We start from the raw sequence: 18,139 nt of genomic DNA, 5'->3' as shown, positions 1-18,139 counted from the left end.
AACATTGCAGCCAGGGCCAGTCCTAACCAATTGGCAGACCCCAGGCAACCACCCGGCTTACCCGCCCTTAAGATCGGCTCTGATTATAGCATTCCCCAGAATACACCTGGCTATAGGAGTTCTAGTTTCTTAATTAACCGTGAACGTGGCAGGCTGACAAGGAACAGAGGCACAATTAAGGCCACGTCTATACTTAGCAAGCCAGAGATCAATCTTCTGGCAGTCAGTTTTGCGGTCTAAAAAATATATACATCTCAAACTGAGGGTGCCCCTGTTTGGCACCAGTACTCCTCACAAATTGAGGCACAAGGGAAGTTGACGGGAGTGTTTGCTCCTGTCGATCTCCCATTGTGGACACAGCAGGAAACTCAAATTAAGGAACATTAACTCCAGCTATGTTATTTACAAAGTTTGAGTTGAATACCTTAAACTGACCTTCTAGGGCTAGTATAGTTCTGGCCACCCATGAGTGAAGTGAGTTTTGTCTGATGCATTACTATTGAGTTCATGTGCCCTTGGCTGGATGTGTGCCACCCTGGTACCCATCAGTTACTAACAAATATCTTAGATCTATATATTTTTAAAATGTTATGGAAGAAAATACTAAAACAGAGGATAATTAATAAGGTACAGGATTTAAAATAGTTATTTAATATGAAAGCAAATAAAAATAAAATTAATACTCCGCTGTAGCCCAGAAAGGCACTATCCAGCGAATCACAGCTAGAATCCCAAATAGTTCCAGTTAGCTATGGAAGTTTCTCCTCTCTCTTTGCCAGCTTCCCAAAATAAAGAATACAATTCATCTACAGTTTACAGTAGTAGTAGTAATAGTAACCCAGTTAACCCACACAGCCCTCCCGGGAGTAGCTGGGCAGCCACCACGCGGTCCATGTCTTCTGCATCAGACTTGTTGTGTCTTTCTTTGCCTCTCCTGACATGTAGCTCCTCAGCAGGTGTGAATCACATTAGCTCCACTGATTTCAACTTCTACCAGTAGAGAATCTGGCCCTTAGTTCCTAGAGAAGGCCACTAACCAAAGCATCAAGCCACTTTACACAAGGCCCGTCTCACAATTCTGCTGCCTCCTCTCACTAACTACATTGGACTCCAAAGGAAGCTCACAACACTCTATTGTGGCTTGACATGTAGCTGCTGTTGAAATGGTTATGATACAAACAATATTTCTTTTTCAGATTTAGTATATTACAGATTAATGTATCTCCTTTGTGAAGTTTAACTTAACAGGTAGATTGCTCAATCTGAATGGAGTACACCTTTGGGTTCAATAACAGTGTAAAGAAAATAAGAAAGTTATTTTGATAAGCACACATTTAAACTATATAAGAATTTAAATGTTGAAATTAAGACCCTGATTCAGAGATGCACTTAACTGTATACTTAAATCCCTTTGAAGTCAATGCAATTCAATCATGCTTTTAATGCTAATCATGTACTTGGGTGTTTGGCTGGCAACATCAGCTTTAATTTTAATGTATGTCATTAACTATTTTTCTGAAATCAAATGTAAACAAAGTGTACATCTCAGTTCTAACACTTTTTTAGGACAAGCAGTTATTGCAATCCTGAACATAATAGCAATGTCCCATGCTTTGTGTAACAAATACAATTGTAAAAAGAGCAAGATAAGAAAAAGAGGCTCAGATTCACAATTCTTCACTTAAGACTGCTGGTAAAGTCACAGAGCAATTAAATTAATGTATCTACTGATATAAGTGTGATTTAATGATCTAGGAAAATACACAAGACGTTTAACTGAACCCTTTGAATATTTCATCTATGTAACTAATGTCTATATTAAAAAAACAAATTAATCCCAGCTCTGTTCTACAGATTGATGCAAACTTTGCACAAAACTGAATACATATTTTTAATGCCGTAGACATTTGTAATGGGGTAGGAAGCCCCACACAGAGCATGACAGAGGGAGGAGATATTCTTACCTGTTTACAAGCAATCACAGCCCGACTCCAGTCCGGGCACACGTGGCCCCAGCAGGGACAGCCTCACTGCAGCTCCAGCTGGAGCACACCAGAGCAGCTGCCCTGCACCCCATACCCTGCCCTATGTGGCTGCAGCTAGAACGGAGCCACGGTGAGGCTGCCCCAGCTGCCTGTCAAAGCCTCAGAATGCCCCAGCTCCCGCGACCTCACTAGCCAAGCCGCATGGCATCCACCGTGCAGGAACACGAGTGATGAACGCTGCTGAATGGCTCTGCAAAGGAGGTGGGCAGGCCTAGAATTTTTCATGCATGGCTGCCCAAGTGCGCACCTTAGGGGAAACTATGGTCCTGGCCTAAGGAATTTCTTAAATGCAGCCACTAGCACTAGCGAGTTATAACCTTGAAAAACCATGGACACGCAGCCCTTAGTCTGATTTCACTCCTGAGAGAACCAGACAGGGTCAGGGACAGGGTTTTAGGGGCTGCAGCCCTGGGCTAAGGAGGGCCCCACAAAAGTACAGATCTTTTAGCGGGAAAGTTGGCTGCAGCCACTAAAGTCCCTGCACATTACCTGGTCCTGATTGGCTAGGGGATGGAGCGGGGAGGCAGTTCCACATGCTGCCCTCTCCCCCGCCCCCGCCCGCTGGGCTAGAGCTGCATCTCTGAGGCTATGTCTAGACTGCAGCACTTTTCTGGCACCTGAGGTACCCCAGAAAAACAAGGCCGCGTCCAAGGAACGCATCTGCTTTTCCAAAACAAATTTTCACCATTCCTGTAAACCTCATTCTACGAGGTATAAGGGATGTGTCGAAAGAGCAGGTTGTTCCGGAATTTGGCGCCATGTAGACCCCACCAAATTTCAGAAAAGCCTCTTTCGAAAGAAAAGCGGAATAATGGCGCTTCGCCATTTGCGCATCTTTTTCTGACTTTTCTTTGTAGTATAGACATGGCTCAAGTGCACATCAAACCTCTTGGCCCCATTCTGGACCCCCTCCTGCATCTCAAAGGCCTCATCCCCAACCCCACCCCAGAGCCCATCTCCCAGTTGGAACCATCACCCCATCCCACCCACAACCAACTCCCACACTTAGCCCTCCTATTTGGACCCATGTCAGAGCCTATGGAGGCCCACAAAATCCAATAGCCCCAGTTCTCCCAAAAAAGTTAATCTAAGGCTGGTCATCATCCTTTGGGTAGTCAGCCCTCCTCACATATACTCTCTGCAACCTGTTCTCCTGGCACGTGGCAATAGGTTGGCCTCATGCACAGAGAAGCACTCCACTTTTAAAACCAGACTGTCACCTTTTCTGTACCTCCTTATCCTCTGCAGTTGGGTGGGGGTTCTCTCACACACACACCTCCTTTCCCTGTTGGCTTCCAGAGAGACAGACATTCAAAGTCAATGGGCTACCGAAATCCGAGTGTTACAGTCAGGGAGAGTCATGCAACTCTGGTGACTCTGCCATAACTGCTCAGTTAGTTCTCACAGAATCATAGCATACTCCAATGGGACAGGAGAACTAACTCCAATGTGGATGGATCAAATCCACAAAGAAGGTTGCAACTCCATAGCAAGGTGACACTTAAAAATGAAGAAACAAAAGTTAGAGGTCACCAACCAAAACAGAATTCACAATTCAGCACAGACATATTCTAAATCTCTCTCTCAATCATCAGTGCTACTAACAGAAGGAACATCAATTAAAAACACACACACACACACACGTATTTCTACCCTTAGCATCTCAGTTGAAGTAGGAAAAAACAATATTTAAAAGGCAAATGAATTATAAATATGGTTTATTTTTGAGAACTAGACAAAGCTGCATTAGCAACTTTTCCATGAAGGGGGGAAAAGATTCTTGTGAAAACCAGCACGGGCAGAGCATTTTATATCAGATTAGATGTTTGCCTGGAGCCAAATTATTCTATTTTGGAAGCAAAATAGAAAAGAATCCAAGCTGAATGTTTTTTAGCAACAATATCTGACTGTTTACTCAATTAGCATGGTTAGCATTTGTTTCTGCACCCAATACCCTTAAAAAGAAAACTGGGCCCCATGTAGATTTTTCATGACTTACAATACAAGAAAGGAAATGCCACTCATTGAAGAGTGTCACATGACAGATAGAGACTAAGCATCTCGGTTCTGCCAGATACTCAACTGATCTCAACTACCTGTTCTGCTGCCATATCAAGCCATGGCACTGTTCTGTATATGAAGGCAGAAGGTGAAAGAAATACTCTGGAAGCTGCACTGACCTAGGAATCAGATCAGACATTCTAGTTTCACCTGTATTCATAGAATCATAGGACTGGAAGGGACCTCAAGAGGTCATCGAGTCCAGCCCCCCGCCCTCAAGGCAGGATCAAGCTCCGTCTACACCATCCCTGACAGATGTCTATCTAACCTGTTCTTAAATATCTCCAGAGAGGGAGATTCCACCACCTCCCTTGGCAATTTATTCCAATATTTGACCACCCTGACAGTTAGGAATTTTTTCCTAATGTCCAATCTAAACCTCCCCTGCTGCACTTTAAGCCCATTACTCCTTGTCCTGTCCTCAGAAACCAAGAGGAACAAATTTTCTCCTTCCTCCTTGTGACACCCTTTTAGATATTTGAAAGCCGCTATCATGTCCCCCCTTAATCTTCTTTTTTCCAAACTAAACAAGCCCAGTTCATGAAGCCTGGCTTCATAGGTCATGTTCTCTAAACCTTTAATCATTCTTGTTGCTCTTCTCTGTACCCTTTCCAATTTCTCCACATCTTTCTTGAAATGTGGCGCCCAGAACTGGACACAGTACTCCAGCTGAGGCCTAACTAGTGCAGAGTAGAGCGGCAGAATGACTTCACGAGTTTTGCTTACAACACACCTGTTGATACAACCTAGAATCATATTTGCTTTTTTTGCAACAGCATCACACTGTTGACTCATATTCAACTTGTAGTCCACTATGACCCCTAGATCCCTTTCCGCCATGCTCGTTCCTAGACAGTCGCTTCCCATCTTGTATGTATGGAACTGATTGTTCCTTCCTAAGTGGAGCACTTTGCATTTCTCTTTATTAAACCTCATCCTGTTTACCTCCGACCATTTCTCTAACTTGCTAAGGTCATTCTGAATTATGTCCCTATCCTCCAAAGAAGTCGCAACCCCACCCAGTTTGGTATCATCTGCAAACATCATCATTCTTTACATAAACCTTATTATTGGCCTGATGATTGAAAAAAGGCAAATGTAGTGCCCATCTTTAAAAGAGGGAAGGAGGAAAATCCAGGGAACTACAAACTGGTCAGCCTCACCTCAGTCCCCAGAAAAAATCATGAAGGATCCTCAAGGAATTCATTTTGAAGCACTTAAAAGAGAAGAAAGTGATCAGGAACAGTCAACATCGATTCATCAAGGGCAAATCATACCTGAATAACCTGATTGCCTTGTATAACAAAGTAACTGGCTCTGTGGACATGGGGAAGGTGGTTGATGAGATATACCTTGACTTAAACAAGGCTTTTGAAACGGTCACTCACAGTATTCTTGCCAGCAGGTTATGGAAGTATGGGTTGGATAAATGGACTGTAAGGTGGATAGAAAGGTGGCTAGATTTTCAGGCTCAATGGGTAGCGATCAACGGCTTGATATCTGGTTGACAGTCAGTGTCAAGCGGAGCACCCCAAAGTCAGTATAGAGGCCAGTTTTGTCAACATATTTATTAATGACCTGGATGAGGGGATGGATTGCACCCCCAGCCAGTTCACAGAGGACACTAAGCTAGGGGGAGAGGTAGATATATTGGAGTGTAGGAATAGGGTCAAGAGTGACCTAGACTACATTGGAGGTTTGGGCCAAAAGAAAGCCAATGAAGTTCAACAAGGACAAGTGCAGAGACCTACACTTGGGACAGAAGACTCCCAAGCACTGTTACAGGCAGGTGACCAACTAGCTAAGCAGCAGTTTGGCAAAAAAAGACCTGGGAATTACAGTGAATGAGAAGCTGGATATGAGTCAACAGTGTGCCCTTGTAGCCAAGAAGGCTAATGGTATATTAAAGGTGCATTAGGAAAAGTAATTGCCAGCATTATCTAGGGAAGTGATTATCCCCCTTTATTCAGCACTGGTGAAACCACATCTGGAGAATTGCATCCAATTCTGGGCCCCCCATTACAGAAACGATGTAGCTGCATTGGAGAGTCCAGGGGAGGAAAACACAAATTAGGGGGATGGAGCATATGATTTACAAGGAGAGGCTGAGGGATTTGGGCTTATTTAGTCTACAGAAGAGAAGAGTGAAGGGGGATTTGATAGTCGCCTTCAACTACCTGAAAGGGGGCTCCAAAGTGGATGGAGAGAGGCTGTTCTCAGTGGTGACAGATGACAGAATGAGAAGCAATGATCTCAAGTTACAGTGGGGGAGGTCTAGGTTGGATATTAGGGAAAAGTATTTTACTAGGAGGGTGGTGAAGCACTAGAATGGGTTACGTAGGGAGGTGGTGGAATCTCCATCCCTAGAGGTTTTTAAGTCCAAGCTTAACAAAGCCCTGGTTGGGATGGTTTAGTTGGGGTTGGACTCAATGACCTCCTGAGGTCTCTTCCAATCCTATGATTCTACTATTGAGCAAGGCTTTGTATCGCAACCCTAGAAGGCAGACAAATAAAAGTCTTCCATTTTACAATTATGTCATCTGAGAAGTTGTATAAAATGTCATGGTAGAGAAAGTAGGGATTAGAACCCAGATCTCAAATGCATGTCTACACAGCAAGCCATTATTTCAACATAAATTTCGAGCTGGAGGACTTCTTGCTCTGACTCCTGCAACCGTCATTTCATGAGGTGTAAGGGAAATTGAAGGAAGAGTGTTCTTCCCTCGACTTCCTGCTGCGCAGAGCGCGCTAAAAGCTGAACGAAGCCATTTCAACTTTGGCTATGCAATTGACGTAGCTCAAGTTACATATCTTAATTTGATTTTTGCCCTGCAGTGCAGACGTGCCCTAAAGATATGTTTACACTGTGGACTGAAGTCAAGTTAAGAAATGCAACTTCAGCTACATTTGATGTAGCTGAAGTTGAAGTAGTTTAATTCAGCTTTTAGCGCTCTCTACGCAGCAGGAAGTCGAGGGAAGGACACTCTTCCTTCAACTTCCCTTACTCCTCATGAAATGAGGATTACAGAAATCAGAACAAGCAACCAAACTTCAAAGCCAAAAGCACTGTGGGGACCACGGGGGTGGGGTGGGCTCAAAGAAATCCTTGCTAGACCCATACTCCCTGCAGTGTTTCAAAGAGGCAGCACCACATAGAGTCCAGGGTCTGGACCTGGTCTCCATGTAGTGCTGCCGCTTTGAAGCACCCCCTCCTCTTTGCCCTTCCCCTAGCTACCTCTGATAGAGGCAGCAAGTGGGCAGGGGAAGCGCTAGCGTGTTGACTGTCTGATAAGCATTGGTTTATCGGAGCGTCAATTAGTCATTCACATCCCTAGTCCAGAGATCAGTGAAATCACAGTGATGCAACAGCTTTGTATTACATGGCACTACCCCTCCAGTCCAGCAACATCCATGGTCCAGCATGATTGTAGGGGCTGTGGACAAAGTTTCCTGCAATCTCAAAGTTTATTTACAGCCACCAGACTTGACTCAGTGTTCTGTCCTTTATTTAGTTCTAATTAACCCCTGAATGTCTTCTTAGAGCCCAGTAAGCAGTGAACTTGTTAATACTGCTAGACAATATAGGCCTCCTGTGGTTTAGCAAGTTCTCTGGTTTGGCACCGGTCAGGTCCCAAGGGTGCCAGACTAGAGAGGTTCGATCTGTACCTTCTTGTTTAAATAGGAGGGGGGGAGAAAAGAATTCCAGCAGAAGCTGTAGTGGTAACCACTACAGCTTCTGCTGGAATTTTATGACAAAGCACAGGCCTACATGTGCAAATTCCCTCATTTGAAAAAAGTTGGTATAGACTACATGGAAAAGTTATACTGCTACGGCAGAAAAGCAAAAGGCTTAGTTCTAAAACATAATTAAGTGTGTTGATTGCCTAAAAGTTGGCTCAATAATAATGAAGTTTCACATAAGGGAAACTTATATTGCACTTTACTCACTATTACATCAGTGTCCTCCAAAAAAAAGAAAATGTATGATTAATATTAACCAAAGATTTGAATCACTCCTAGCATTTGCCTGCTGCTACAGCTACTACTCAGCATATGGATGTTTTTAAGATGCCAGAAGGTTTTCAAGAGCCATTTTCAATGTTATTGTGAGCGTCCAGAGAGTATCATCAGCCAAGGGCTCATAAATACTTAATTAAACAGCAGCAGTTTATCCTTCTTGGTGCACTGTCTAGTGGCTCAGGCACAGGACTCCTGGGTTTTAGACACTTGCAAAACTGACTCATTCTTTGACCTTGATTAAGTCATGTAATCTCTCTGTGAGTCTATTTAAACCAAGTGTACACTGAATTGTATTGCTCACAGTTTATAATGCACTCTGAGCTCAAGTTTATCCAATGGGCAATTGCCCCAGGGCCCAGCAATTCAAAGGGCCCCAGTGCTCCCAGCTATCATCGCTGCTTTAAATACTCGCCAGAGCACCGCACTGCTCTTAGGGCTGGGGGAGGGGGAGAATAGCAGTGCAGTGGGTTGGCTGACCCTAGCCCCACACCTTCCAAGGCACAGAGCCGGGTCTCCTCCACCAGGTAGACAGCCTCAGCCTGAGCCCCATGAACTTGAGACCACTAGCATGGGCCAGTCACCGGAGTCTAATTGCAACCTGGGGATACCCTTAATGCTGAAGTTTCTGCCTTCAAACACATGCAATGCTGCTTTCCTTTAGGCATCTGGACAATGATTGTATCCCCACGTACACAGCAATTCACAAACAAGGGAAAATGTTCAAGTGTTCTTGAGCTGTTGTGAGTGCTCAGAGACTGCCCATCTCTAGACCTTTTAGGTCAGGACTGCACAGGTGCTGCAAGACAGCAGAATTGTACATGTTCACCAAGAGGTAGCTTAGGATGAACTTGTGTTTCACCCAGATGATGCTCTGATTCATAGCAAACAGCTTTGTTAACAGCACCTGGCTGGGGACAAGTTTGTGTGAAAGGGAGAGACTGAAGGCAGGATGAATAGCGGCAAGGGAGGCCACATGGGGCATTGCAGAGGCTCTCACTGTCAGAACTAAGGATTTGTCCACATGGGGACTTTGGAAAAGTTAACTAACTTTAATGAGCTGTACCTTAATACAAACTGAATTAAGGCCACTTCAATTCTGAAGGAGTATGTCCAGACAGGTTTAATGCAGTTTAATCCATTTTTAGTTTACACCTTTAATTGATTCAGATTAATCTTCCTGAGTTTTCCATATAGATGGCCTTAGTGTGGCCTTCTTAAGCATACATGTTCACATTAAATACATGATCACGTACTGTCTTTTTCCACACACTAGCTTCTACAACACATGACGCAGCAAGACCCCAGTTTCCTTCTCTACACAATCCAGCTTCACCCCTGCAGAGCCCATCCATCCTATCTATTGAATGAGGCAGGGAGCCTGTGGCTTGCATGTAATAATTTTGCTGAATATTTGAATGTTAGCAATTTTGGGGAACATTGTGTCAAATAGCTGGTCACTAGTATACCTCCCATATTCTTAATACTACATGATCAACCTCTCCATGGGAGGCTGGTGATATTTGCATGGATAGAACCCCAACATATCCCTCCAACCAGTTTTGGGAGAGAACTCAGACAAAATATGGAGATCTTTGGTGACCTTGGGCATTCCTTTACAGCTTCGGAATGAGGTAGGCAATTCCAGATCTGTGTGCTGGATTTGTTGGGTTCAGGGAAAACATGCTGGATAGGGAAAGGGGAATAGCTTGGCAGAAAGTTGCGTAATTTGCACCTCCACTTCCCTGGACCATAAGGATATTAGAGACTGTACTTCATAACTGATCAGTGAATGCTTGTTTCTTATGCCTACAGGGAATCACATTCTCTCTCAAGAGTAGCAAAGAGGGAAACTCCCATCTCTTGGGTCTGACTCGGAAGACTATAGACTCACGAGCCTGCCTTTTACTGTGGATTTTCAAAAGAGCTCAGAACCCAATAGATCCCACTGACACACATAAGTGGTCAGATTTTTAAGAACAGTGGCCCTCCGCTCCCACATAAGAACTGTAAGTGTTTTACCTGTCTCAGGTGCAGCTCCAGTGTTCCTCTGGCTCCGCAAAATACAGTAACTTGGTCTTCTGGTCAGACTTGAGAAGTCTTTCCCCCTCCCAGAATTCCATGGAATAAAGTCCATTGGAGTCACCTGCAGTCCAGTCCAGAAACAACAAGCTAAAGAATGGAAGAAGGTGGCTTCCTCCAGCTAGCCCCCCTGCTGAGAACCCGAACAAACTGCCTGTAAACGAGGCTCACTCAGCACCTCCAACATCAGGCTTTACCTCTTTCCATGGTCTGTGGCTTAGTAGCCTTCACCATTTTATTGAAGCTCTTTGGAGGAGTTTCCTTTCCCCTCTAGGGGTATGTCTATACAGCAACATTATTTTGAAATAATGTCAAAATACTGTCAAGCTGCAGGACTTCTTACTCCAACTCCTGTAACACTCATTGTACGAGGAGCAAGGGAAGTCGGAGGAGGAGTGCTCTATTTTGAAATAAGCGCTGTGTAGACACTTCTAATTTCAAAATAAGGTGTTTTGAAATAAGCTACAAAATTGACATAACTTGAAATAAGCAACACAAATTGCACTAAGTTCTGCTGTGTAGACACACACCCTGGCTGTGTCTACACTGGGCCACTTATTCCGGAAAAGCAGCCGCTTTTCCGGAATAACTTGAAAGCTGTCTACACTGGCCGCTTGCTTTTTCCGGAAATGCAATGACGATCTACTGTAAAATTGTCAGTGCTTTTCCAGAAAAACTATGCTGCTCCCGTTTGGGCAAAAGTCCTTTTCCGGAAAAACTATTCAGGAAAAGGGCCAGTGTAGACAGCACAGTAGTCTTTTCTGCAAAAAAGCCCCGATCGCGAAAATGACGATCGGGGCTTTTTTCCGGAAAAGCGCGTCTACATTGGCCATGGATGCTTTCTGGGAAAAGTGCTTTTCCGGAAAAGCATCCTGCCAATGTAGATGCGCTTTTTCCGGAAATACTTATAACGGAAAACTGTTCCGTTTTAAGCATTTCCGGAAAAGGGTGCCAGTGTAGAGACAGCCACTACGAATAGATGTCCTCTGCAAACTAAGCTTCTTTAATAAGGAAGTCATAAGTAGCCTCGGCTGATTCATTTCCTGACTCCTCTTGACCTGAATTGAGCCCTTTCGTGGTTCTCCAGCTGCATGGTGTTTCAAAGACCCATCCGTGGCCAAAATGAAGCAGTACAATTTTCACCCACCAGCTCCCACTGAGTACAAAGAGAAAAAGTGCTGGTTGCTGAGCACTTCTAGAAAATCTGGCCCTACTGCCCCGTACAGCACAATGGGCCTCCCCAATTTTGCTTATGGTCTCTAGGCACTCCTGTAATAGAAAGATTCACATGCCACACCACAGCAGGAACCTCAAACCACCTCCTTCAGGGACCTCGTAGCCTCCCAATCACACGAGATAGGCGGGCCAGTGCCAGGAATGTCCTGGGTAGTGATTGAGTAGAGAGACGATACTGCGTATTAAAAAAAATAAAAACAAAAAGTGTGCCGGGAGATAGCTCCTATCAAAGAGGGGGAAATGAGGACTAAATATAGCAAGTGAACCAAAGGTCACTTCTTCCAGAAGAGTAAAAGGGAGGTGAGAAGAGTGAGCACACAACAGATTCTCTCTGCCCATGCCTTCAGTCAGTGAGCATTTCTAATGCATGCTGCCAAGCCTCATGATTTAACTACAAATGTCATGTCATTTGATGCATTTCTTAATGTCACATTAGAATCTCAATGTTCATTTTTTAAAAGTAAGTTACTATCCCACATGGTTGCAGAGAAAAACTTGAAAATATGACCCAAATGTACCCTGAAGGTTAAAAAAAAAATCTGCTTAATAAAAAGAAGCTTCAATTTATATCTATCATGATATTTCAAAGCCAGATTCATGACTTTTGAACACTTAATGGTATTTTTATTACTAGCATCATCAATGCAGATATATGCAACACTGTCATTTTTCAAAACTTTTTTCCTTTACTCGTGATTAAAGGGAATGCATTTACACATGCAGAAATGATAGGATAGGAGAATATGAAAAACAAGGACACAGTTTTATATCCTCTTTCATACTTGGAGTGTAAACCTTTTGGGACAGGTACCCTCCTATTGTGTGTGTGCGCACGCACACAACACTATGGGTCCTGAGCATATCTAGGCATGAATGTAGCAAGAACAAACAAATCAATAAAAATAATTACTACAACACAAGGTATTTCAACCCCTTTACAAATATTAGTTCCACACTTTTTCTGGGAGCGACAGAGGTAGAATAAGACTTTCATCATAGTCTAATGGGGGAAACTGAGGCACAGAGTAGTTCAATGGCTCAATCTAAATGAAACAAGACAGAGATTTACTTTAGAACACACCAACATAACAAGCAATTTTGTAGAGGAAAAAGCAATGTGGCACTGCTATTGTTCACCCGGAAAAATATCAGCAAGCAGTTCACCATGACTATGAGGCTATTTTTCTTCTTTTCAGAAGTTCTTTTTCAGAAGACGGTACGCAAATTGCTAACCTATTTCCACATTTTTTTGGAAGAGGCTTTTCCGACATTTGGCCCGTCTACATGGGGCCAAATGTGGGAAAAAAAACCTTCTCTTCCGGAAGAGCCCTTCTCTCATATAAAATGAGGAACACAGGGCTTCCGAAAGAGCACGCCTGCTTTTTCAGAAACTGATCCAAAAAAGCGAACATGTTCCCTGGACGCGGCAGAGTTTTTCTGGGATACTTTTGGTATCCCGGAAAAACCTCTGCAGTGTAAACATAGCCTAAGCATGAGTGAATGTATCAGCATGTATGTGGCAGCTCAGCTGAGCCTATGGCTGTGACTCCACTGTTGGTTGGTGTCAAGGGCAAACTGTTCAGGAGACACTGGAAAACAATATCAATAATAGCCAAAATCATTGGGTTGGCTTTGAATGAAAGTCTTAAAGGCAGAGTCATTCTGGAATGGCAAATACATTCATGAGCATGACTTTCTAGCCAACTAGTTATGACAGAAGATCACTTGGGTGAAATTACTTTTCATCCTGGGACCAAAAATAGAATGCGGAAAGGAAGTGTCGCTACAGATGCTGTCAGACTGAGGGCTGCAGCTCCTCAGAGACAACAGTAGTTGTCACCCGTGAAGAAATGCTGGCTCTGATTGGGAAGACAAATGATGCGGTTACCTAGCTCAGGACAGTACTGCTGACAGAAAATAAATGTCTCTACCCGATTTTTTTTTTTTTAATGACCATTTTCATGAAGAGACTTTGGTATCAAGAGGGCATATTTTAAGAATAGAGATCAGACTTTTTAAGCAACAGCAGCATGAAGGGCTATCCTGGAACTATGCTATGGGCCACATTCGCAACTGGTAATTTATGTGAAGCGGCCCAGTCTATACCAGCTGAGCATCTGGCCCATAATATTCAGCAATTCATAGTTTCCTTGCCAATGTTGTGTTGTATGTGTCACATGCAATTGACTTTAAAAGCTGATGGTTTTACTTGAGAAAATCACATTTTCTCATACCTAGATTTCAACAAATCGTTTCACTGGATTCTTGAGTTATTTCACACCAATTTTTTGCTAGTGATCTTGTTAACTTCCATAAACTAACCAGGGCTGGCCCTTACATGGGAGGCTTTCAAAGAATCCCCAAATACTTCAAAGGCATAGGGTTGTTATTTCAGAGCTAGACAAGCAATACACTTTTCAGTGCACTGGTAATTAAAGACAGTTCAGACTGACCTAAAATGACATTTTTCAAAACTTTTGGCAAATTGAAAAAGTTGGAACACTTTTAGTGGGGTCAAGTGAGTAATTTTGTTTGCCCAGACTTAAATTTGTTTCAAACAGAAAAGGAAAGGAGGACTAAAGTCAAAGAAACAAGGGAAAAGGCAAGAACTCCTTTATAAATTTAGCCCCGTAACCACTGGGCCAAACCTGACAGGTGATACACACCCCATTCTGTCTGATATGGAGAAAAGATTCAAACTGGCAGGTCACATGAAGCAAGCCAGTACACTAGCCATGAGGCTATAGAATATAACAGGATATGGGTTACTCTCTCCTGTTGAATCAGTTCATTTTTGCATAAATTATTCAAATGGCCATTGGATCAAGGACCTGATCTTGGGTCTCCCACATCTCCAGTGGGTACCATAGCTACCAGGTGAAGTCATTCTCCTTCTTTCCCCAGCCCAGTGATTAATCAGTGTCTGTCAGTAAAGGGACCGAAATTTGGACAAGTCCAGATTCTGGGATATCGTATTGTATCAGTCCTAAAGCAATGTCAAAAATGACACTATTAGCCGGGGGGGGGGGGGGGGGGGGGGGGGGGGGGGGAAAGCAATGTTCTTTAGGTCTGATATTTGATTTAAAAAAATCAGCATGCAGGGATGGGGAAGGAGAAACCTTCTGAAAAATTGAACTACTATCCTTCCCCAATGGCACACACAAATCTTTTGTAACTCAGGCTGAAATATATTAGACTTTGACAATGTGTTATGCTGATTACCACCATGATTTTTCTCACCTGCTTTTCAAATATGGCATGATAATAACACTGTGTTGAGAATTCCTAAACCTAGCAAATGAATGCCTTGGTATCTTGTGAATACAAATGGAATGAGAGCTTTCTAGCCATATATGGGATTAATCTCCAGCTGCTAAAAAAGGCTTACAAAAAATCAGGTGGGTACACAGAAGTGATGCAAAGATGCTTAGAGTTGACAGACCAGTACACATGCTTTCAGAAAGAGTCAGCTGTTCCAAGAACTAGTCTTGCATCAATGAGCATAAAGAAAAATAATAATCCCTGAGGTGCTAAAGGGCATTGGTGTTAGAGGTTTTGTTTTCAGTCTCCTCTGAAAACCAAGATCCTGACCACTTATTAAAGATCCGAGGAGTTTTTTTGTGAAGGTATTGGTGTCCAAACTAGAATTTAACCAGAATGCTGATCAGGTCACAGCTCTTCTACTACTCAAATCCCCTTCTTTACTGCCTGTCCCAAATTATACATAGCATAGATGATCATGCTTCTTAAGAGTGACCACATATCATGTCTATTCAATAGTGAATGAAAAGACCTTCAGGCAGCGTGTTCAACTATTAGGACCCTTTGTGAAGAAAGATACGAACCCCACACCTACCCTGTAAGGTCATAGCAAGTTAAGCCCCAGGTTGCAGTCTCTCAAGACAACCATGCAATTCGGGATGTTCTTTGGATATGAAAGGACATTTTTCAAAGGGCGTCTGAATCTGTGCCTGCCACAACAGCTATTTTGTTACCAGTGCTTTTTTTCTTTATTAAAAAAAAAAAAAAGTGCCAGTATTCCAGGGGAAAAGGTGCCAGTACTCCAGGGGAAAAGGTTTTGAGATCTGACTGGAGGTGCCAGTACTGCATCTGGACGTGCCAGTACTGCGTACCGGGCAGTACCATCACATAAAATGCAGAGTTTGTTACAAATGGTGTAGTTTGCCTGCTAGCCATAGGACTAGAACACACAACTGCTTAAACTTCTATCTGTAGGCTTTGCATATTTTGAGACTGTGTTGAGGCTGTTTGAAAATGTGACTGTTAATGTCAAAGATTTGTCCTAAATGGTCAGAGCTTCATTCTCATTGATAATATAACAATTTACACCAACTGAAAATCTATCCCACATTATATCTGATATAGAGCCACATATTTTTCCATATATGCAATAATGAACAAATACAATTTGATTTGTGCTTGGCAATTAATTTCTAAAATTTCAGAAACTTACAAAAGAATTCTATTACATGTTGCTATAGTCTTGCATTGCTATTCTAAATTCCCCTCCCTTATTTTTCCATTATCTTCCTTTTAATCTAGACTCTTTGGGCCAGTTTTTACTGTGCAATGTCTCCCTGTTCCATGCACTTCAGCAGAGTTATGCCCAGTAATACAAGCAAAAAAAAAAAAAAAAAAAGTATCCATACAAGTTATTGGTTTTACTAATTAATTCAAAATCCTAATGAATCATAGTTGAATGACAAAATGCTACAAAGGTAATTTGCTCTTTCCTTGCTGTTTTATAACATCCATTTCCTTCTATGATACAATTCGAGAACAGTATTACTATAGTGTGGGGAAGAAACCCACACAAATGATAATTATCAGGTACCCACTTTTCTAATTGAAATTCAGGCTGAGTGTTCACACACATAGTTGCCTCATTCAAATACAAAACCTATTAGAAAGCTAGTCCTGAGGAAACGGGACACGTATGTAGTGATTTAATCAGGGGTCACCTAGAAGGATGGAAATTGGTAACTGTGGTTTGGTCAGCTGCCCTCATTTCCTACCAGACATTCAATACCCTCAGTTCCCATTAGATGCTCAGTATCATCACCCATGAGACAACACTTCACAGTTAGCACATACAGTTAGCACCATTCTGCTGTACACATTCTAACACTTGCTGGATCATGGGTGGCTCTTTCAATATTGGGTCTAGCGCAGTCCTAGCTCTATGGTCATGGATAACATGGACAGTACTGGCAAGCATCATCCACAATGTAATGGGCCTAATACAGTGATTCAACGGTAGGATAAAGCATGAGACACCTGAGTACTGGTAACAAAAGCCTAGGTTAGAGAGATTGTGTGAGTGGTTAAGGAAATAGGATTAAAGAATACAGCAAAAGCCTGAGAGTGGGTAGCCTCAATTCTGAATGCTTTGACAGGAGAAGAGCAAAGCAAGCCAGCGTGGTGCACCAGTAAGAGAGTGGCTGGCTGTGGGTGGGCCTCAGGATGCTTCCGGGCCCCTGTACACTGGTAATGTTCTGCTCCCGCACAGGAGCCCGGACTGCTCTCCCTCCTTGGCCTCCAGCTGGATGGCTAAGAGTAGAGGGACAAGGCCCTAGCACCAGTGGGCCTGAGGTACTGGGGCGCACCCCAGCTCCATCTAGACAGCTTGCGCTGCTAGGCAGTAGTCACCACAGCCCTGGGGGATCTGGCAGCCAAGCAGCCTGCTGCCCACAACACTCTCAGGCCTGAGCCTCCTGTAACCTCCCAGTCCCCTGACCTGAACCCCTCACACTTCCCCACCCTCCCACCTTGAGTCCTGCAGTCCCCATCCCCTGCCCTCAGTGCCCCGAACTCCATCCCACACTTAAATTTCTTATAGGTACCTGTCTTATCTCAACCCCCAACCTCCTGCCCTGAGGCCCCCACACGGTGGGAGGTTGCAATAGGACAGTACCTGTAAGAAATGTAAAGCTACTTCCACTCCTGGTAACAGTAATAACATTGATGCTAGAAGTGTATTTGCTCTTTTAATTAAATCAAGTTCTAACAGTGTGTTGTGTAAAAAAAAATTAGCTCTACAGGTATCTGCCACATAACTAGCTGAATTGCCATAAGCTGAATTGACATAAGTGCATAAATCCAATTTGCAAATAGCACTTCATACCACAGGCAATAGAAGGCTAATTTTTGTTGTAGAATAATTCAGCTACGAGGCATATTGAAAATGTTACAGACATTGAAAGTGATAAATCCTAAACTGCCCATTATGACTGCCTACCCCTTCTGCATGGGATCTCTACAGAGAGAGGTTCCATCTACACCCAGCTCTCAAAGAATATAATCTACACTGTAACTCAGTAGAAGGGTAACTCTTGTACTCTGCAAGGACATACATGCAAAACAACCACTTAGATCGCTTGAAACATTTGACACAAGAATGGTCTTACATCCATAGGTGCTGGAACTGACGGTGTGGAGGTGTGCCAGCACCCCCTGACTGAAGTGGTGCCCATTATATATAGGGTTTATAGTCTGGTTCAATAGCACGGCATGCTCCTCCTCATCACCTACAAAAATTGTTCTAGCACCTCTGCTTACATCTTTACTAATATATTTTAATGTTGCTACAAGTGAAAGACTACACAATGATTTGTAATTTATCAGTCTTCTGAGGTAACTGTATTTAAAACGTATCAATGCACCATATGTAAAGAACT

The 18,139-nt window shown here is 43.1% G+C and overlaps 1 long non-coding RNA gene across 1 annotated transcript in view; it reads right to left on the bottom strand.

Moving 5' to 3' along the window:
- LOC112546529 (uncharacterized) overlaps nt 1-18,139 on the bottom strand; it is a 118,011-nt gene that overhangs the window by 85,269 nt on the left and 14,603 nt on the right. The window contains exon 2 of the long non-coding RNA XR_012896198.2: nt 10,146-10,269. This is a non-coding gene — a long non-coding RNA (uncharacterized LOC112546529). The remainder of the gene's footprint in view (nt 1-10,145; nt 10,270-18,139) is intronic.

Source organism: Pelodiscus sinensis, chromosome 1 (genome assembly GCF_052426305.1).
Source record: "Pelodiscus sinensis isolate ZL-2025 chromosome 1, ASM5242630v1, whole genome shotgun sequence".
Classification (NCBI taxonomy): domain Eukaryota; kingdom Metazoa; phylum Chordata; order Testudines; family Trionychidae; genus Pelodiscus; species Pelodiscus sinensis.
The sequence above is the reverse complement of the archived record's forward strand: the minus strand, read 5'-3'. Positions and strand labels throughout refer to the sequence as shown.